Below are 23,647 nucleotides of genomic sequence, written 5' to 3'. Positions count from 1 at the left end.
TGAATATCTTTTATAGTTAGGTTTTCAGATACTGTTAGTAATGAGTTCTCATACTCTACAATGTGACATGGAGTATAAAAGGATAGTAGTAGGTTTGGATAAAGCCCAGAGATTTGGTTTTCATCATTGCTGTCCATGTGTTGTGTGACCTGTGCAAGTGACATATTTGTATTTGTTTTCATTTTCTGAGATGAGAATTTTGTTTGGGTGATTTTTTTATTCTATGAATTCTGATTTTATTACCTTTCCCCAAATTCTCAATATTTTTTAAAAATCATACATTTTTTTAAAATTTTCATTATTTTAACTTGTTGCTTGTCAGTTTATGAAATGCCCATTTAAATAAGTTTTTTTTTTTTTCATTTTCATGTAGGAGAACTGTATTTAATCATTACTTAGGGCAGTTGCAAAAAAAAAAAAAAATACCCCCAGTACTGAGTTGCATGCAAAGACATTTGTTTCTCTCTTGTTCTTTGTTTTAACTCTTTGCCTTGAATTGACCTGCATTCTGTGAATGTCTTCCAGCTACACTGGCTTCTCATGCCTGTTATCTGGTGTGTCTGAGCTCCCCTCCACAGTTGAGGACATCCACCAGTTGATGATGCAGGTTTCACCTCATCACATAGCACTTTCCCCACAAAGATTATCTTTAATAACTTTTCATTTATTTCTCTTTTCTTTTGGAGGGATGGATTTTACTGCAGGTTGAATCCAATGCCATTCTCACAAAGTGAATGGATCCTTGCTGAGTCTTCTCATGCTTCTTCTCAGATTGGGAACATCACTGCTTCTGCCATGTTCTAATGAATACAGCAAGTTAGAGACAAGGCAACACCTTGGAAATGGGGAAATAGACACTTTCTCTTTGTGAAAGGTGCTGCAAGTTCACATAGGGAAAATTTGGAGACTGGGAGATGTGAGTAACTGGGGGAAGTGTTTTTGCACACAATTGACCATATTTATGTATTCTGGATATTATTTTTCAGATGCAGATGTATTTGTTCAAATATGTTCTCCCAGTCTCTACTTATGCTTTCTTTCTCCTTTAGGTACATTTTCATGAACAAAGATCCTTCTCTTATTGTTGTCTTCATGCCTTATGTTTGTGAAGAATGAGGGTCATATATTTTTCTCATTTTGAGAACCCAACAGTATCCTATTACATTAATTTTAAAAAAATGTTGCAGTCCTAAATTCCAAATTTAATTCAACTGCAGTTTTTTTTAACAATGTAATTAATATCCAAATATACACAGAATTGTAAAATGACTAGCTAAACTTCCCAGCAGCCAAAAGGGCATTTCTGCTAGTTTTTCTCATCAGTTGTCTTATTTTCTCTTTCCATTGAATTATTTACATTGGAAACCAGTATTTCTGTCCAAACTGTGATGAATTTCCCTAGTTCTTCATTTGTTTAAAAATACTTGGTTATTCTACATTGATCTATTACAACAAATTTAAATTCACTTTAACAATCTGTATACATAATCTCCTTTTGCATTTTATTGCATTGAAATGCTTAATACCTTTGGAGGGAAACTTGCAAAGGTTCTAATCCATTATTCTGATATGGGTTTCTTATATTTAGTTAGTGTTTAAACATATTGCAGTACTTATCTATGAAGGCATTTGTATAAATTGTGTTAGATTTATTCATAGCAGAGTGATAATTTTGATAAGCTTTAAATAACTTATACTTTTTAATTTTGAGAATTTCCAAGTGTAGAGAAAAGTTCAAAAAAGAATGCAGAGAATGCTGCTTATGTATTTCACCAATTGTTACATGTTGAACATTTTACTCTCACACCATTTTTAAATAAATTTCTAAGGATTTAAGTATGTATATTTTTCAGTATGTTAATGAATGAAAATTGCTTTCATGTTGAAAGTGTCTCAAATTGAGACAAGATGATTCTCTTTGAGGTAAGACCTTTGGCTTTTGAACAGGATATTGTTTGTATTTTCACAATTCCTTTCATAAAATGTTGCACAAAAATCAATTTTGCAGTTTAAATTTTCTATTAATGGTATATAGATATCAAAATGTATCCTTGAAAACCATTAAATTATCTGACATTTTTTCAAAATTTTGCCCTAGATTTTTCTGGCTCTTTTAATACATAAACACAGTAAACTTAAATAACATTAAATAACATTAGTGTTATTTGGCAACAGTATCTCATTGAGATTTCTTTTTGTCTGTAGTTCATGAAGTTTCTCTATATTACATGCCAAAAGTGATTTCTATTAATTTTCACCCAATACATATTGTGCATTTCTGTGTTTTGCTTGATTATCTTTAATAACTTTTGAAAATTTATCTGATTTCATTGGATTTCTAGGATTGGCAAAATGCAGACTAAATATGCTAAAAATTTTCCAATGGTGTGGTAAGTTTTTGACTTTGAGTTGCCTGTGGAAAACATGAAAGTCTTTCATGGCCTGAACACAAATGTTTGATATGTTACCTTTAAGTCATAAGTAACTTTGGAAGACATATGGCCTTTTTTTGTTCATTTTCAAGTCAATTACTCATTTTCAGTGCCACTTCAATCAGAACCCAGACAATAATTTGGCTCTCAAATGTCTTCCATTGATGCTGCTGGAAGCACATTTGGTTTGAAGTTTGAAAATGTGGGCATCTCAATGCAGAAGACAAAACAGTTTTTGAGAAGAGAGATTTAAAAGCAAGTCAAAGTGTGCAGAAGAAACACCTTGTTGAACAAAAATTAATAGAAAAGACAAAATCTTTACTCATTTTTGATGCTTTGTGATTCTAGAATCTGCATTGGACATATAGTATAAGAGAGGATAAACAAGGAATACATGGCCCTCTGCCTGTGGAAATTATAATTCATAATACAAAAAAGATGATGTACGAAAGGAGATTAGATAGTGCACAATTACATGTGCTTTAATATTGGCAGATATATCATTACTATTACTAATATCTTTGTTAATATAAGTACAAAGGAAGAACAATTAGATACATAATGTCATATACAGTAGCAAGACATTGGCAATTCTCATCACATATTAGATATTTCAAGAAGTAATGATTTTCCATTGTGCTGCTTCTGACATATGTAGTTATAAATACGATATGGTGAGCTCCTGGTACTTGCAAGTGTCTCTTATAATCAACGTTCTTTCATTATCTGAATCTAGCACCATGTCCTGTGTAATGAACAGTGAATAAATAATGACTTAGTGAAAACGAAATGACATTGCTAGCAATGTATTGGTCAATATCTGAACTTGAACTTGTACTAAACTTGGCGTAAATGAAGATGTCTTCCTGCAGTAAGTAAATAAACATGGTACACTCTGTTTCTAATTTCTTTGAGAATATGAAAATAGAAGGAATTTCTTGACTTTCATGGTTTGACTGATATAGCTAAGGGAGATGAATACAAGTGAATTCTTGTCTCTGTAGCTTTTTTGTGTTCAGTTCTCACAAAGGGAATACAAATTGAATCATTTAGTTATAATTAAAATAAACATTTTCTATATGCTTTGTTCATGAATTTAGGAATGGCAGATTCTATCCCACTCAGTAAATATAAGGAGCTCCCAGGGTGTCACTTTTTTATCCCTATCTTCTGCTTGGGAAATATCTTAAAAAATATTTTGTTTTTTGATTTTGGTCCATTATAATTATACGTATTAAGGGATTCATGATTCCAAATTTACATATGCACATAATATTTGATCAACCTCATTTCTCAATACCTTCCCCCTCTTTGTGATCCTTCTCCCTGATGTGCTTGTTCTAATTTCCAGAATTCCCTTCTATTATTGTTAATTTAATTCAAATTGTATAACATATATTTATATATGTGGATTATTGATTTACTGATTTACTCTGTTATACCCATGCATGGGAATAGCATAATAAGGTAGATGTTTTATTCCCAAGTCACTTCCCCATGTCTTCCCTTTTGCCCTAACTCCCTCCTTTTGTTTCCTTCTTCTACTCTGTCCTTCATCTTCCACTAAATACTCTTTGGGTAATTATATTATGGAGACAAAAAGGAACTGTTTGCATACTTTATGCAATGCCATAGCTATAGTCCTGATTAGTATTTAAAGAAAAACTGAAACAACCTTAATTACAATATGTTTGGAAATATTTATCCCTATTTGGGTGCATTCACTGGATGGAATCTCATAAATGGCTTGGAAATGTAGACTATAGAGTGATGTGAGAAAATGTTGCATTAGAAAAGCTCAAATTTGTCCCATGGGAACATCAAGAAACCATTAGAGTGGTGACTGAAGACTATGCAAGATCTCTAAAGATTCATATATATAAATAAACAAGAAAGGACACAATAAAGAAAAGTGGGAATCCAAACGCAGGCAATTTCAGTTTATTATGCCTGCCATTGCCAAAGCTGCCTAGAACAATGTGGTCTTGGTCCATAGGTGATGTCAATAGAACTATCAATTTCTTTTTGCATTACAAAGTAATTGTACTAAAAGTCACTGCATTTCCTCTGGTCACAATCTTTGGAAGATCCTGTACCCAGTATCTTCCAAATACTGTGTCTGTACAAATACAAGTCTGTGCTTATCATCTCTAAAACACTTGCTTCATCCTCCCAGCCAGGCATGCAACTTAACCTTTTAGATAGTTGCTGAAATTAGATGAAAGACCTCTGCAGTTCAGAGAAGCAGCATGTTACTCAAAGTCCAGGAAACACCAGATTTCATGGCACATGAAAGATGAAGAAAATAAATAAATAAGAGTGGCCCCACATTTATTAGGTACCAATTTTAGGTACCTTAGAAAATTTATCCAGAAAATCTTTGCAAACCATCAAAAATAGAAGAAATATAATATCATTTTTAATGAATATAATTAGAATAACTACCAGTAGTCTTTTCCAGACCATAAAAAATGGACCATGATTCTTCAAGAGAAGATGACAAATTTCAGGCTTTTTAAACATTGCTGAAGCATCTGCACATACCATGATCAACCCTTAGAAACCAAAGGGGTTTATACCTCCAGTTGAATTTAGCAGTTTTCAAAGATTCTGCTTGCTTTTAGAAGTAGACAAAGTGCAATAAGGGCAGGGGATTCAAGAAGAAACTTGTTATCTTCAGTGGTTACTTTTGTTTGGATACCACATGGTAAAAAGTCTCATAAAAATATCATATTGCCTTAAGTTGATAGACAGGTTTATTTCCATAACAAAAACCCAGAGAATGAATGAGTTCTGGATATTATTCACGCAAATCTAAAAATTCTCCTATCTACTCCTGGATCTTCTCTTTTCTGTTTGCTGACATAATTTTCAGACTGGGAGAAGAGCAGTCAGCACAATAACCACTGTAGGATAAGAAAACAACTTTATTAAAATAACCTTCATAGAACAGAAGGATACTTGCTGAGAAGCCCCCAACAGGATCCTTCTCATGTGGCATTCACTAAGACTGGGTCAAAGCCCCTTTTACATGGTGATCACATGATAATGTCAATGGAATTAACCTGAGTGACCCAAAGAAATAATCTGGAGGAAAAGGAATGTTGAGAAGATAACCATGTTGGTAAATGAGTTCATCATGAAAAATCAATTATTTCTTTAGATTTGAGGATTCTAGTTTTGCTTAGACCTTGGCCTGCTTAACAACTTAAAACCTTGTAACTACTCAAGTTTTATTTCAGGACTAATGAGTATGAGTGTTTGGGATTCAAATTCATTTTAAGAGAATGGGTCCTTATAAGTAGAAGAGCAATAAATTCTCATTAGTTTCAGGTTTATTCTAGATAATTGGTACAAGGGCAGACCAATAGGTGAAAATTACAGGCCTCTCTAAGCAGCAGATGTATTACAGGGGAAATGTAGAGAGAGAGAGAGAGGAGTCCGACCAACTTTCACTTACTCTATTATTTAATGCAATGTGAATACATCAGTTTTAATGGGAACTTCACAGAGGAAAGAAGAGAGACCAAATGACTGCAACTCTGATGCATCAGATGGGGATGTAGTAGAAGCAATGGAGCAAGAGACCTACTTAGCATGGAATAAAGTTAAAATTTCATCTTAGTTACCTCAAACATTGTGTAGTTATGAGTAGAAATTCTTAGGAGTTGAAAATGCCAACAACGAAAACTTTAGTTATTGCATGACAATTGACAGGTGACATCCACATGTATTGGGCAGGAATTTAAAGAAAAAGAATGAAAGAAGTGTCCTAAGGAGTGGTAAGGTAACAGACTCAATATGATAGTAGCCTTAGAGGACCACATTTATGTCTTATCCTAAAGTAGAAAGTTCACAAAAAAGTACCTAGTCCTACATTTTCCCTTAATGCATACATATGATATCAATATTTCTAATATAATTATTAGAAAAGTAACACTGGTTCCCTCTAATTAGTGACCTGCATCGATTTTCTCAAATTTTAAACCAAATTGAGTTGAATTTTATGTTTCTTAACAACAGAAAACATCAGAACCTAGCATTTTTTAGAATTACAATGGTCAGTACTTTATGCAACAAGAAAAACAGCTTTTATTGGTTTACATTATTGATTTGCATAATGTCACAACATGGTTCTCAATGTTTATAAATTTAATATTATCTTATTGTTGGATATTTAAGGTTCTGACAGAAAATTTCCAGTTTGTAGAATAAGAAAAGAATGTGCTGAATACCAAACTTTTCTCCAGCATTGTTACAACTTCACACCTGTTCTTATTATTAGAGCAAACTGTCACAAACCACTTTTAATATATTTTTTTCCATGCCCCAAATTAGACTTGAAATCCTAAGGTAGGAGTCCTCTGATTTCCACTTGGAGCCCCTTGCTAAACAGCTGGGTTGATGATCCTGGATGTGCACAGCAGGTCAAACTCAATGGAGGGACAATTTGGGAAGTGTATGTCTCAGCAGAAACAGGGATTGGTGATCTGAGGGCCTACCCAAATTCTTTATTCTAATCTTTGAGATGGTGGATCCCTCTCCTAATATTTGCCAAACAATATCAATGTTGCAATAGTCTCAATATCCTTGTTTAGAACAAGATAAATATGTGGATTAATATCTTACATGAATTTATGTGTGCAAATTTATGTATATAATATAGGAATAACTCCTCTCAGATTGAATAGCACAGTGGTTCTATCAAAGATATGGGAAAATTTCTCTCAGTGGAGGATTGGTTGGATATATTTTAGACAGAGAAGTTCTTTTTAGAATTTATCATTCGAGATAAATGATATGAATGTTTATATATGGACAGAAGATATGATATCTGTTGAAATCTGATCATTTCTCTTTTTCTGTGTTTTAATTTGGGTTTTTATTTCTCAATAAACCCCAAGACTGTATAGAAAAGCTGATTTTAGCATGGAAGGTGGATGAGGTTGTTGACTAGTGAGGTGTTGTGGATGTGAAGCAAACGTTTTCTGCCCTATGTACTGCAGAGTCTTGGGCACATGTGACTGTGTCCATGTAGACCACCTGGAGGCCAGGATCAGAGCAGACAAATATTCTGATCTCAGAATGAAGAGAGATAGAGAAAATGTACAGGAATTGCAACTCAGGGGATACCGCGATTCTATTTTGTATTTCATGTGAGGGGACAGGGAAAATTTCAATAGTAAATGAACAGAGTGAAGACTGTGAGCTCTCAGTGAAGTTTGAAGTTTGAGAGAGAGTTTACTGGGTAGGTTATGTGCCAGGAAATTCCTTTCTTTTGAAATTTCAAGGTCAAAGTTCTTCACCTTTTACAAGTAAACAGTTTTCTTAGATTACAAAAGTGAAACATTAATTATAGAGAACTGAACAACAGATGGAGGATTTAGCAATCACCAAGTCCCACTTTCCAGAAAGGCCACAGGGTTCAATAGTATCTTTAGAAATACATCTGTAGAGCTCTCATTTATTTATCCTTCACTAAGCAGTGTGACACAGCACAATTTTCAGTTCACACGTGTCATAGTTTAACAAATTTCAGCAATGAAAATTTTCATTATAAAGCAAAAGGAGAATATTTCCAATGAGAACATCATAAAGACTATATTGTTTTCAAGTTTAACATTTGATTCTTTATGTGAGGGTCAAAATTTGAAATGTGTCCAATAGTCCTTTGAAATATTCTGTGTGCGTGTCTGTGAGGTAAGACAGTTCATTTTATCAAATAATGTGTGACTGTGAAAGGGCTTTATTTAACATAATCTAAACCACAAGAAAATAGGATCTGTGTGAAATGTAGGCCAAGGCAATTTATGCATGTATATAAATATACTTTTTCAAATTATAAAAGTGACAAAAAAATTCTAGGGGTGATTATAAAGCAAGTACTGGATTACTCCTCATCTCACTATGCAGAAAGAATGACTGCTTAGAGTGTGTAGAATTTCCTATTATACAATGCATCATTTATGAACATATTCTGTTCTTGATTCCCTTCTCTTTTAACCCAATTTAAAGGTTTTTCCTCTACATAATAAATTTTATTAGTAAACATTCATGTTTAAATCTTAATCATTTCATATATTCCATTCCATCAATGTATCAACCTTTACACAATTCTTCCCAACTTCATAATAATTTAAGATTTTTCCAGTTTTTAACTTTTATGGATAGTTTTGAACAAGGTAATAAATTATGTAAAATGTCTTAATTTTGCATTTTACATATTGAAAATTTTCTGATGCTTATCCAACATGTGAGAGGCATAATAAATTTTTGTCTCTGTTTACCTACTGCAAACTGACTTCCCTGCCTATAATCATTTGTCTTCTACTGAGCAGGAAATCACAGTGAATGCAGTTTTTACTGCACACTGGGTAGACCTGGCTCCTCTTGGGAATTGGTAGATGAATTATGGAAAATGCATTATCCATGAGAAAATTAAAAGTTTAACTTTTGTTCATTTTAGTATTTGATTATTTTTCTGAGACTCCAAACAATGCTCCATAAACTTTTTAATGATTTTTTGTTTGTGAGAATGGGGTATTATACTTCATCATTTCTAATAATGTATGATCAAGATGTTGCTACATCATATCCAAAAAAAACCCAAAAATGAGTACAAAAAAAAAAAAAAACATAGAAAACACAAAAAATGTGGAAAGTGAGGTTTCCAGGCTAAGAAATGGTCAATAATTGTTCAACATTTTATAATAGTTTATAATAATATTGTAAGAAGAAAATGTACAAAAACTAACACTTTTATCACTATGTAGTAATTAAGATGAAATTTATTCCATAAGAAATAAGTGCAATGGTTCCAGTTCTATTCTCTAATGTGGAAAATTGCTTTAACCTCTCTCTGCCTATATAATATTGGTTAAATATTAAAAAGCAAGTAGAATTGTTTAACCATTAGACAGGCAGTCGAGTTTTGCATTCTACTTATTTTTTAAGTCTGATGACAAAGGAGAATCAGAACCTGCTCAGTCTGAGGAGTGACAGGTGATGTATTTGAAATGTCAGTAAGTGTAACTCAATGATGGTCACTCCATTCCTGAACTGGGCTTTAGCACCTATGAAATGCAAGAGGAAACAGAGGGTGTTGGGTTGAGAGTTCAATGAAAAGTTGACATAGGAAGAAGAGAATCCAATTTGGGCCATCAGGTTACTTGCTTCCTATGTTACTCTGGGGTGCTCACATGGTTCTATTTTTCTCCAGGCTATACTTATTCCATGTACAGTAGAGGCAGTGGTCAGACATTGTTCTACATCAGTCCCTGATGTTGTGGTCACCTATTAAGTATTCTGAGCTCTCCCTCTGCCCCCCTCATTTTATTCTATTTACCAACTTTGTAGAATGATGAATGTCAGCAGTTGGTTTGCATTGGGACTTGTTTCTATATTTATATACTTAAGAAATAATTTTTTCCTTCTAATAAGCAAGATCCGGAGGCATTTGTGTAGAAAAAAGTACATGAGATGAGAAGCATAGAATAAATGATGGGGATACTTCCTTTCCACTGTGAAGAAGGCTTGAGCATCTCACAGATAGGGCTGGAACTTGACTGAGTAAAATTTTTCGTGTACTCTCAAATGTGGAAAATTTAGCTGAATGTATAATATAACATCCTGATAAGTCGAACTCTGACCTCAAAATGGTATTTGTGAATTATTGGTCATTGTTTATGTGTGTTGTGTTGACAAATGACCATCTGAATAAGAAGAAGGTAAGTTCATTAGACTGGAACAAATTTTCGTACTCTGGACACTTAATGGTGTGTCAAGAGATCAGTTTCTTGAGGCTTGATATCACGTTTTCCTTTGCAAGACTTAAGAAAAAATAGAGCAATTGTGACATGTGTGAGAGGACTTGTTTACACTGTATAGCAATGTAAAGGAGAGTGAGTTAGCATTGAGTGTGACACTTTTATAATAATCCCTTACAAAATGAGTATGATTACTTATGTGTTAGTCTATATCCTTAGAATATACATTTTTTTCCACCCAGTGTGTAATTCTGTCACAGAGATACGATTGTGGGCTAGAGTTAACATCGCATATTGCTCTTTGTTCAGGAGACTATTACCAATCTGTCCCCTTTCTGATATCTGGAAACTGATTTTTCATATTTTTGTGACACCCAAAAATGGTGGAGTTACCTAAACTTTCAACAGTGGAGTTTATTTTGTATTCTACATTTATGTTCATAATTCAATTATTCCAGGGCAGTGTGAGAGGTTACCAAAGACCAGAGACAATATCTGAGGGCTGCATAGAAGGCACAAGTCCTTATGGAGGAATGTTTATGGGGAGGGCCCAGCAGTGATGGGCTGGACAGGCAGCACCTCCCGCCTTCCCTCACGTTGCTTTGCAAAGCAGAGCTTCCTCTTCCTCATGACAGTGTGCCCAGTGAAACCTGGCTGTTTGAGTGACACTTATTGTGTCCCCAGTGCCCTCAGTTTACTCAAAGTCACAACAAATGTCAGGGTTTTAACCTGAATTTTTTTATTTGTTCTTTTTATATATGACAGTAGAGTATATTTTCACATATTTATAAAGCATGGATTATCACATTATGAAATAGGATCCCAAGGTGTGTATGTACACTATGTGGAGAGTCATCGTCATGTATTCACATATGGATGTAGGAAAGATATGTCAGGTTTGTTCCACAGGCTTTCCCATTCCACTCCCCATCCCTTCCCTTCATTCTTGGTTTTCTAAACCTCTAAGGTTCTATTCTTCCATTCCCTTTTGCCCTTGTTGTGTGTTAGCATCCAAATACCAGAAAGAACATTTGACATATAATTTTTTGGGACTCTTTATTTTTACTTAGGATGATAGTTTCCAGATCCATCCAGTAATTGACAAATGTCATAAATTCATTCTTCTTTATGGTTGAATAATATTCCATTTTGTATATATGTTGCAATTTCTTTATCCATTCATCTGTGTAGGGCACCTTGTTTGGTTTCATGGTTTAGCTATTGGAATTTGAGCTACTATAAACATTGATGTGGCTGCATCACAGTAATATGCCAATTTTAGCTCCTTTGCATATATTTGAGGAAGTGGCAAAATGGGGTCAAATGGTGGTTCCAATCTTAGTTTCTTCAGGAATCACCATAGTGCTTTCCAGAATGGTTGTCTCAGTTTGCAGTTCCAGCAGAAATGCTTGGGTGTACATTTTCCCCTACATTCTCAACAATATTTAGTTACTGTATTGTAGAAATTTGCCATTATGATTGGAATGAGGTAAAATCTCAGTGTAGTTTTAATTTGCTTTTGCTAAAGATGAGAGATATTGAACATCTTTTCATGTACTTATTGACTGTATATCTACTTTTGAAAAGTGTCTGTTTAGTTACTTTGCTCATTTATTGATTGGGTTTTTTTGTGTTAAAGTTTTTGATTTCTTGTATATTTTGCAAACTATCAGTTTATTTGCAGTGAGAGTGGCATAGATTTCTTTGTCATTAACTAGGAGAGTCCTAGACATAATATATTGGAGATCATTACCACAAAATCATCACTAAAATAAGATATGGGCAAAACCTGAGTTTTGTCAGTTCACTCCTGCCCATGACATTCGAAATTGATCTTTGGCTATTTTCCTATGTTTTACAGATGAGAAAAATGGGCATGCAAAATTTAGCAGACTAGTCCCTTATCAACTTACAAGGTCATCTGAGGAAAACTTTGGAAATATTTTCTTTTCAGCCTAATGAATTATATACTTTGCTCACTATGCATTATGTCTCATAATATGATTCTAAAATACTTTCATTTTTTTGTTCCTTGAGGTTCCTAGTAGTAAGATGAAAAGGACCACCAAAATAGCTATAGATGCTTGATTCTGCCATATTGTTTGGGTGAATGCCTACCAAGTAGAAGAGGAGGTGGGAATGGCCATTAGAGGCAAGATAGCTGATGGCACTGTGAAGAGAGAAGACATATTCTTTACATCAAAGTTTTCTTTCTTTATTGTAAAAATTACTGCAACATGATCTGAAGAAGTGAAAATGTTGGTGATCAGATGTTGATGGAATGTGAACATTGGTACAATGTTTATTCACATATAAGATCCAGTATCAAATAAGAGAATGATTATGAATTGCTACTCACAGTCTCAAAATTTATAACTTTAAAGTTCCTTTACTTTCCTGATTCTACAATCAACACTATGATTTTGTATTTTTGTGGAATCAGAGAGAATTATTACAGGATCATAATTTTATTGCCTACATGGTGACTTTCTAAATTTCTTATTCTGAATAACAACTTTAGCTTTTTTTATTATCACAGAACAATTTAGAACAGTCAATGAGTAGTAAAGAATATATAGCTAAAGTGTTTTGATTTTTGTCTAGTACATATTAAAATTTTTAAAATGTGTTTCCCTTCAGCTCTGCAAATAAAAAAAACTTATGCTTATCATGTGAAATGAATGGATGAAATGGACTAGTAGTAGCTTTGAATTCTGTATGAAGTGAAATTCAGGGATTCAATAATGCATTTGATAAAAATAATACTCTTGAATAATTCCTACCATATTTTGATTGGTTGACTAATAATAACCAGAAATATAATCCAGTTCCCCCAAATATGGGTAACATGTTAATCCACTACATTTTCCTTTATTTAACCTCTGCAGCTCTGGAGCACTTTTCATGGGTGAGAGCTACTCCAATCCAATCTTGTTTTGAAAGATCACTTAAAAAAATTCATTTTGACTATGTTGACCTGTATGTTATTCATCATCCATTATCAATGATGGTAGACCATTTGTAGCATAAAATCTATTTACTTTCAGCATTAGCATGACCATCATTATTGAAGGTGGTTGAAATAAGTTTCTATAATAAATTGATATAAACCTAATTTTCATGAATTATAGAAAGTCCAAACCATTTAGATTAATGAATAGAAGTCATCTTCAGAAATGTATCTGAGTATTCAAGAATTATGTCTGCATTATTAGAGGTTTGCTTGATTTTTGTCCTAGACTTTTTCGTTGATGGTAATACACTATAGAATTAACTGAATTTGGGAAGTTCAATTTCATGGTCATAATATTTCATAGGATCTCTTAATCTTACAGTATCAATCAACCATGAATAGAAAATTAATTGACCATCTTAGCTACACATACGTATTTGAGGATCCTCGTGTTTCCAGGTAGATAATGTGCATTGTAGCCTGGGTCACCACTGAAATCCATTATTGCAGGAGATCAATCCCAAGCAACCATGAACTCTCCAGGTGAAAGAGAGGCATCTTCACAAGGTAATGTATAGGGACAGGAACTGTAACAAAATGCAAGTTGAATAAAGAGGAATGCTCCACTAATTTTATGGAGAATTAGTTTCCCATCCCATAGATACACTTAGGCTTTGCTGTTGGTGGACATAGGAATTCAGGAAGACTGCTGTTATGATCACTTCCATTCCAGTCAGGGGAAGACCTTTATTCAAGAGCTGAAAATGGAAAAATAATATATGACACTGTGAATCTCTGTGCCATAAGGGAGGTGAGTGTCTGAAGGTGTGACCACACATACAGACAGCATACAGGTCATGCTTTCTCCTGAAATTCTGTCTAAACATCATTATCTTTAAAGAGGATTTGTTGAGTTTGTGAGGAGGAATGCACTACTGGAATAAAACAGTAATAGAGGAGAAGAACTGACGGCAGTGAGGATGCAGCTCCTGCCTCCACATGCAGTGTTTCTCTAAAGAAGACTCAAATGGTTTTCCTGGCTGTCAATTTCCCTAACATCATTGCCATTTTTCCCTTCTTAACAAAAATTTAGTCAATGTTGTTGCCATTTCTTGACAGTCTTCCTCTTTAAAGTCTTATTTGCATTTATATTGACATTGTTGACTGTAGAAATGAGTTTTCACAACCCTTCCTGTCTAAATCCTGGAGAAGTGTAAGAAGGCAGAATTGGCCAAGTCCATCAGTGTGTCCAACTTTAACCTCAGGCAGCTGGAGATGATCTTTAATAAAACAGGTCTCAGGTACAAGTATGTCTGCAACAACTGAGCCTCATCGCTACTTCATATTCATCTCCTTGTTTCTTCACCACAGCCAGGATTTAATTTGTCCAGTGCCTCTGTCCATTTGGCTTTGTTGAAAAGAAGTGACTGAAATTAGTGCCATTATAGTGAATGATGTGGAGAAGTCTCAATTTTATTTCTACTGGGTGACTCCATAGTGAAAAACAGGGGAAGATCTTAGTGCCTAGGTTTTGTAGAGATCTGGTGATGTAAGGTGATGATTAAGGAGAGTGGTTATTTGTTTGACTTCGGGGTCAAGATCAGCTTGTCCTTGAGCAATGAACCATGACCGGAGACTAGATGTGTGAATGTGGTGTGTAAGGTGTTGTGTTTACAATCAACGGCCAGTACACAAGAAAGGGCAGGGAGCAAGACAAGAGGGAAAATAAGAGAAGATCAGTGGTGAGCATTTGTGTGGAGGTGGGTGCCTGAGTGCTTGTGTTCTCTTATATAAACTTTCTCAATTCAAAAGCATAAATTAGAAAAAAATAAAGAGCTCATGAAAGAAATAGAATTGGGAGGAATTACATGTTTATGGTAATACTGATGGTGGACAAAACCCACAATCGGGAACTTTAACCGGAATTCACAGTTGATCTTGTGCCTGACTCCATCTTACTTTCTTCCATGCTTTCTAACATCAAATCAACTGTGTAATCACATCAGTTCTTTGCATTGTTGTTTCCTCTCACTTACTTTTTGACAACTTTCAGTCATGGAGTAATGGACTTTGATTTGAAAACATATATCATAAAATTCATAAATTTTACATATTTTGATTTCACACTATGAATTTCAAATATTAATGCTAGTTAATTGAAAATAATTTTAGTATTATTTTTACCAAATCTTTATCATGAAAATTTTGAAGCATACAGAAAAATTGAGAGCATGACAAAGCACATCCATATTTTCTACCCTGTATCTAAAATTGTTGACTGTTGGATTCACTGTGAGATGTTGTTTTGTTAGTATATCTGCATGTTTATATGTAGCACATTCTAAATCTCATTAAAGTGTATTATAGACTCAACTACTCACTTTTAGAGTTCTCAGAGAATATCTCCAATGAATGAAGATGATCTCTCACATAACATATTTTCATTACTATATCTGAATAGAGTCACCTGCCAAGGGAGTGAGTGAATTTTCTCAGGCAGGAGATGAAGGGCATGCATAACCTGCCTTCTGTTTTTTTTGTGAGTCCCATGGAAGATTTCAGAGGCCAGCCCAGGATCATATCTTTACTGTTGACTGACAGTCAGGTTGCCTCACAATTCCAAGCCTCCATTTGTTTATGATCTTTTCCTGCAGAGAGGAGATTTTCAATTTGGGATCAATTTGGCCCACATTGACAAGTACTAATTGGAGTTGGTTCTTACAGGTTATGTCTAGGGGGAATTAGTCTAATCTTCCTGAGTTCTGGAGTCTTGTTTCATTGCTTTGGTGAACCAATTTATCCAAATGCCACCTGTAGAATAGCTAACAAATGGCTTTCAAACCTATTCTAATGAATTATTGATCAAATTCTTGATTTCTGGCACAATTTGAAAATCAGGTTTCACTTTTTAAAAAACATTCAGTTTCCTTTCCTTTGACTTTTTCTTTTTTTTAAAGTTTTGTTTATTCTAATTTGATGTAGATGACTGAAGAATGTATTTATACAGTTTGATAGATTATATATAGATGATATGTAATCTCATTTTTCTGATTATACATATTGTAGGATCACATCAGTCATGCAGTCATATATGTACATGAGGTTAATAATGTATGTTTAACTGTACTATCATTCCTACCCTCATATATTTTCATATTCCCTTTAACACTAAATAGAATAAAATACCTTCTCTTTTGTACAGTAGAATAAAATGTCATGTTTATCACAACTAGAAGGTGCTGCTGGACTTCTGCAATTTAAAAGACATTGTTCTGGTTGCCTATGGTGCTCTTGGAACTGAATGAGACAATCAATGGTAATGAGAATATCAGGGAATTTACATAAAAATGCCATTGGTAATGAACTATTTATACTCCTTCAAGACACAGATTTCAGAAGATCAGTCTCAATGGACTCTGGGAGAGGTGAAAATTTACATTTCTGAGAAGATCATATAAGACTCTGATGCTGCTTGACTATGCACTGCATTTGAGGATTCCTATAGAGAATGGTCTGAACACCTGAGTGTGTTCTATGAATGGGTATAGTTGTACTTGTCTGTAATGCTAGTGATTGGGGAGGCAGAGGTAGAAAGTTTGCAAATTTGAGGACAGCCTCAGCAACTGAGTGAGATCCTGTCTCAAAATAAAAATAAAAAGGAATAGGCATTTGACTCTGTGGTAAAATACCTTTGAATTGAAACCATAGTAAACACCCTTAGACCCTCCTGGAAATAAAGAGAAATAAATGAAAACCTCATAACTAACTTGGCCTCAAGACTTCAGCCTTTGTGTCTTTCCTTTCAGGATTGATCAGAGTTCCCTAGTTCTGTTGGATGACCCAGTTCTTTGTGCCTTGGCAAATAAGCAGAAGCAGCCCCCTGCCCTGATTGCCCTCCTCCACTACCAGTTGCTGTGTGGTTTGTGGTTCTGGCCCACAGTTTTAATGAGAAGCAAGTCAAAGAGAAAATTCAGGCATAGAAGATGACTGTGGCCATTGGGTTTCCTACTCAGTATCCTTCATGTGTGCCTCTTTGAAACATACAAGGACATTATCAGGCCAAGTCAATGTCCCTAGCATGTCTTCTGCATATAAGACTTCAGGTGCCTTTATAAGTGTGTTCTTTTACTCTTCAGTGGGACAGGCAGGCAGTAGCTGGATAGAATTAGGATAGCAGAATGCACAGAAACTTGTTTTTCACTGTTAGTAGCCATGTATTTTGTAAACCTTCCATGTGACACCATTGTATTAGTTTTTTTGTTTGTTTGTTTGTTTCTGAAATGAGAATTTGTATTGGGTGATTTTTATTCCACCTGGGGTGATTTTACTTTACATGTCCCCAAATCCTCAATATATTTTAATATTCCTATACTTATTAATTTTGAGTATTTTTACTTGTCCACTATCAGTTTTAGAATCACCCATTTAGATGGTTTATCTTTTAATTTTCAACTAGGAGAAATTTTTGAACCATTACATAGAGTAGATATAAAAGAAACTACTCTTAATATGGAGAACTTTTGTTTCTCTCATGATTCTTTGGTTTGAATCTGCTTTGGTTTGGTCTACACCCTGTGAATGTATTCCAGCTACACTGGCTTCTCATGCATTTGTGATGAACCCTCCTATGCATGTGGAGAGCAGTGCAGTTCTTTTGCTTCAGTCCTGCTTGCTATATTATCTGAGGTCCCCTTCATAGAGCTTTGCAACCACCAATTGATGACCCAGGTTTAAGCTCATCACATACCACTGTCCCCAGCTATTGAATGGATCTTTGCAGAATCTTCTCATGCCTCTGCTCAGAATGAGCACATCACTGTTCCTCCTAAGTTCTATGGCCAATGCACATTTTAGACCATGCAAGGTGTGGAAATAGATACCTTCTCTTTGTGAAAGACACCAAAAAATTCACATAGGAAAGAGTTTGGATACTGGGAGATGTGAATTACTGGGGGAGCATGTTTATAAACAGTTGACTACATTTATATATTCTCAATATTTTTTTAGATTCAGATGTATTAATTGAACTATACTCTCCAAATTCTACTTGTGCTCCATTCTCCTTTTGGTATATTTTCATGAACAAAGGGCCTTCTCTTATACTTGTCATCATGCCTTCACTTTGTGGTTGATGTGTCTCATGTTTCTTTTTATATTGCAAACTCAACAATAATCTCTTACATTACTTTACAGAAGAGTTATAGTCTTATTCCAAATTTAATTCAACTGTAGTTATTTAAAATTATGGAAAATAATGATCTGTATACACACATAATTTTTAAATCATTTGCTAAACTTCTCAAGAACAGGACCTACATTTCTGACTTATTTTCTGTCATCACTTGTCTTCTTTGCTCTTTCCTATAGTCTTAATTATGGTGAAAAATCACACTTTTTGTCCTATAACACAAAGCATTTCCTTACTTCTTCACTTATTTAAAAATATCTTGGCTATTGTAGACTGATCTACTACAAAGACGTTTGAATCATTTTTATCAATCTCTCCTCAGATTGTCATTGTTTGCTTGGTATTGCATTGGAACTCTCACAAAACTAGTAGAGAAACTACTTAGAAATATTAAAGATTCCAATTCATGATTGTGATATGAGTATCCAATATTTAGCTAGTGGTTTACCACACTGCAGTCAAATTCTAATGGAAGATTTTTATTTCATCATCATATGTGAAGCTTAATTTTGCTGGGTAGAGTGTTGTTGGGTGGCATTCATTTTCTTTCAGAGACTGATATCTTTGATTACATGATCATCTAGCTTTGAGAGTCTAGGCTACAAATTTGGTTCAGATCTTGATTTGTGTTTCTCTAATCAGATCTTGTCATTTTTCTCTGGTAATCTTTAATATCTATCCCTTTTTATATATTAGGCATTTGACAGTAATGTGCCTTGGTGTGGGTCTATTGTAATTTAGGATATTTGTGATCATGTAAGGCTCCTGTATCAGATTTCCATTTACATTCTTTAGTTTTTGGATATTTCACTATATCATTTTATTTTAAAATTATGCATTTTATTGTTTTATAAATTGGAGTCCTCATCTATTCCAATCAATATTAAATTGATTTAATTTCAGTTTCATAGGATTTCTATTTTATCACATATTTCTCAGAAATTTTGTCCATTGTCTTTCCAATTTTATTTTAAGACCATGTATTTTTGTCTTTATTGCCAGAAACTATGGTTTCTCAGTGGCCTAGCCTTCTGTTTATGCTTTCCATTGAATTTTTATATGATTTATTTGTTTCTTCATTTTGAGACTTTGTTCTTGATTTCTTTTCTTTTTTTTTTTGAATCTCACTTTATCGATGTGATATTTCACTTCTTAGATTTCCTCTCTGATTTTACTCCTTACATCATGGTTTACCTAGTTTAATTATGCACATTCAGAAATCCTTCTTTGACATATCTTCCATGGTGTGTTGATGGATTCTCTTATTGGAGTATCTTGGTTTGTTTGGGTCAAGTTTTTACCTTGCTCTTTCATTTTGTTTGTGTGTGCACCCTTCTAATGGAATAGATCTGAGTCAGTTGATTATCTGCTATGTAGCCTTATAGTGTTCCAGAAGGTTTTCGGTACCTCATTCTTTTGGGAGAGAAAAAGAATAACAATAGGCAATCAAAAAATATACAGCATTAACCCAAATATTTTCTGTTATGACACATAGAGTGTTGTTACACTAAGTCAAATGACAGAGACAGGTATTGCAACACCAAAAACATGTAGTTTGCAAAAGAGTTTATAACTTTGAATGGAGGACAAGTAGAAAAGAGAGGTGATGTAGTATTTGAGGAGTATGAAGAAAGAGGAGAGAAGGTAAAAGTGAAAAATTAAAGGAAGTTTGAAAGAGAGAAGAGAAACTGGGCATTAGCAGAAATTGGGCAAAAGAGAGTCAATGGAAACAGACAAGTGAGAAAAAAGTGAAAATTTAGATGTTAATTGTAAAAATAAAAATAAAATTTTAAACTGAAATATATTTATAAAACTTCTTAGTCCCCCCAAAACTGATCCATTAAAAAGAACTGTTTTCAAAAAATGATCGAAATGCAAAAAAATAACAAATATGAATATGTATAAATTCCTATGAAACAATAATGTCACACTTGAGCAGAGAAAAGTACAAGGGAAAAAAGAAAGAAAGAAAAGAACTTAATGGAAAATTGAAGAATTATGTCTGTTGGAGTTAAAAAATTCTCAGCTCTCTTTCTCAGCAGTTAGGTTGGGAATTTTGGAGAATAGTACTTGCTGCACACTTATGGTGGTTTTGCTAGGGTGAGACACGTAATCCAAGAGGCCCAACTCCTAGAGGCAAGGTTTAGGATTAGGTAAGCTCCAGACTCTTACTGAGTGGAACTGGTCTGGAGATTTTAAATCAGTACACCTCAAGGACCCAGTAATTGCTGGTCCATGGTGAAAGATTGTACCCCAGGTATATGCCCTGAGCTCCACTCATGTGGAGGAGGAGCGAATTTTTAGTTCACTAGGTCACCTGGGGACTGCATGGTTCCTGGCCTTGGATTCAGTCTACAAAAGTCATCTCCTCAACCCCCACCCTTTCAAATTCCCAGCCATCTCAGTGTCTTCCTGCAGGTCCTAGAAGCAGTTCAATGGCAAGGGGAGTGGAAAGTCAAAGTGATTTTTTTAACCAGTTGTCCCCTATATAAACCTCTTTCTACAGGCAATTTTTCTTCTGTTCAAATAGGCATATTCTCTACTGTACATGTGGGTTTGCTAGACCTGTATTTTGGGCCAGATTCAGATTTGCCAGGAATCAGTTCCTTCAGCTGCTGGCTTTCTGCACCACTGCTGAAAATGTGTTCCTCCTTCTGTCCTCCATGTCACCATGAGAGACGAGGATTCCTTCACACACAAGGATATTGTGCAGGGAAATGTTTAGTTTAGTCAGGCAGTGTTTTTGATCTTTAAGCTCTCCTGACCCAGACATTCCTCAGTCCTCTAAATAATATGGATTCCTTTATTTCCCTTATACCTCCTCTGTGCTCATAAAGGGACCACTGTGGCCATTGCATCCAGCCATGGCAGTGACTGTGCTGCTGGGAATTTCTTCCTTATTTTATTACATCCATTTTCATGAGTCCTCAGTCTATTTTGAAATTGCAGTACAAAATTCCAGTAAAGTTCCCCCATGTTCTTTTTGCCCACATTGTTGAGAAACTGCATGTCTGCTTTCTTGGTTGGATACCCTGGAGTAATGAGGAAAGTGACCTCATTTATTCAGTGAATTTGAAAACTCTGTGCAGTACACTACTCTATGAAGACTTTTGTATATATTCTATTAGATTCACTCCTACAATAGTGATCATTTTGATAATCTTTAGTTTACATATTTCCAAATACACAGAAAAACTCAAAGATGAATTCAGTGAATGCTATTCATGTAATTCATTAATGTCTAAATTTTCAACATTTTACTCTCTTGGCATTTTTAAGGAAATGGGTATTGATTGAGGTATCCATTCATTTCAGCATTTTAGCAACTTGTGAAAAATTTTCCATGTATAAAATATCTCATATTTAGAAAAGGTGATTCTCTTTGAGCCATATTCTTTGTTTTGAACAGGATATAATTAGTACTTTAAAAATACTGATTTAAATTTGTTGAATCCCAGTAGCTCAAGGATTGAGGGAATAATCTCAAATTCAAAGTCTGTCTCAGCAATAGTGAGATGCTATGCAACTCAAAGAGACCCCGTTACTAAATGAAATATGAAATAATGTTGGGGATGTGGTTCCTGGACAAGGGCCCTTGAGTGCATTCCTTGGTACTACCCAACCCCAAAAAAAGAAATCAAAGTGTGTCCTCGAACATTATTGAATTATATTACATATTTCAAACTGTTTCCATGAGTTTCCTCTGGGCCTTGAAGCACATGACACTATAATCTTGGAATAATATTAGCTTCATTTGGCAACAGATTCTGTTTGAGATCTCTTTTTGTCTTTACTTGGTGCAGTTTCAATATATAATGTGTCATAATTTATTCCTTTTTAATTTTCAGGTGATGTTTATTGACTATTTGAGTGTTTTGCTTGATGTCTTTAATAAGTTTGGAAACTTCTCAGATTTTGCAAATTTTTGTGCAAAAATCTAATTGTGTTTGACTTCATTGGATTTCCAGAAATGATAAAACGTAGTTTACACATGCCTAAAACTTTCCACTTCAGTGATAGGTTTTTGATTTTGAGTTGACTGTAGAAGACTTGAAAGACCTAGATGACTTGAACAGAAATTTTCAGTTTCTTTCTTCTAAGTTGTAAATCACTTTGGTAGATATGTGACCTTTGTTTGTCTTAGTTTCAAGTCTTTCCCTCCTTTTCAGTGCAGTTTTGATCAGAAACCAGACACTGATTTGACTGTCAAGAGGCTTTCATTGATGCTGTTTGTAGAACATTTGGTTTTGAGTTTGAAAAATTTAGTCATCTCAAACAGAGATAAAATATTATTTGAGAAGAAAAATTCAAGGGAAGAGTGTTCCCATGTTGAAGATAGTTGATAGTCATCAAAAATTTCTTTACTGTTTCTTAATACTCTATTGTTATAGAATCTAACAGTGTCCATGTAAGTGAGATTGAACAAGGATATATGTTCTTTCTGCCTGTGGGGATGTTTATTCATACTAGAAATAAATGTGTTGATTTTTGAAAGGGGATTAGATAATGCATAAATATATGTGCTTAAAAATTGGAAGATATTATGCTATCATTTCTAATATACTTTTAATATTGATAAAAGTGAAGGATAAATTCATAATACAATATTGCAGGACAGTAGCAAGCACCTAGCAATACTTTCTACCTATTAAATGTTTCAAGAAATAATGATTTTCTGTTGTATAGCTTCAAAAGTATAGAGAGCTACATACTAAATGTCAAGCTCCAATAATTTGTAGGTCCATTTTATAAACAACATTCTTTCCATATCTGAATCTAGCACCATGGTCCATGTGATTGTCAGTGAGCATATAATTAATGAATTAGTTAATTGAAAGTGAACTTGATAGCAATATACTGTACACCTAAAGTAGTTTCTGTATTGATCAATATCTGAATTGTTCTTATACTAAACATGGCACCATTGGATGTGCCCTACTCCACAAAATTAAGGAAAAATAAATGGAGCAATCTGAGTATGTTTTCCCTGAGTAGATGAAAGAAAGAAAACAACTATTTATCTTTGAAACAGCTAAGGGAGATTAATATGAGTAAATTCTTACTCTATGAATTCTAGTGTTCTGTTGTTGAAATGGGAATGTACTATGAATAATTGAGGTATAACAAAGACAACTCTTCTTTTTTAACTATGTTCATGAAAGAAGAAATGGCAGATTCTCAAGCAACTCAGGTAAACTCACTTGTTTACCCCCATAGATATGGAATCAGTGACTGTATGTTACACATTTTTTTTTCTCATTTTAGTATGACTGACCATCCAAATTATCCATTTGCTCATGAATATTAA

General features: G+C 34.2%; 1 pseudogene; it reads left to right on the top strand.

The window, feature by feature from the left end:
* The window catches only part of LOC124961961 (aldo-keto reductase family 1 member C4-like), a 63,782-nt pseudogene extending 40,135 nt beyond the window's left edge, over positions 1–23,647 (top strand).

Source organism: Sciurus carolinensis, chromosome 12 (assembly GCF_902686445.1).
Source record: "Sciurus carolinensis chromosome 12, mSciCar1.2, whole genome shotgun sequence".
Classification (NCBI taxonomy): Eukaryota; Metazoa; Chordata; class Mammalia; order Rodentia; family Sciuridae; genus Sciurus; species Sciurus carolinensis.
Note: the sequence above shows the minus strand (reverse complement) of the source record. Positions and strands in the feature narration are given on the sequence as shown.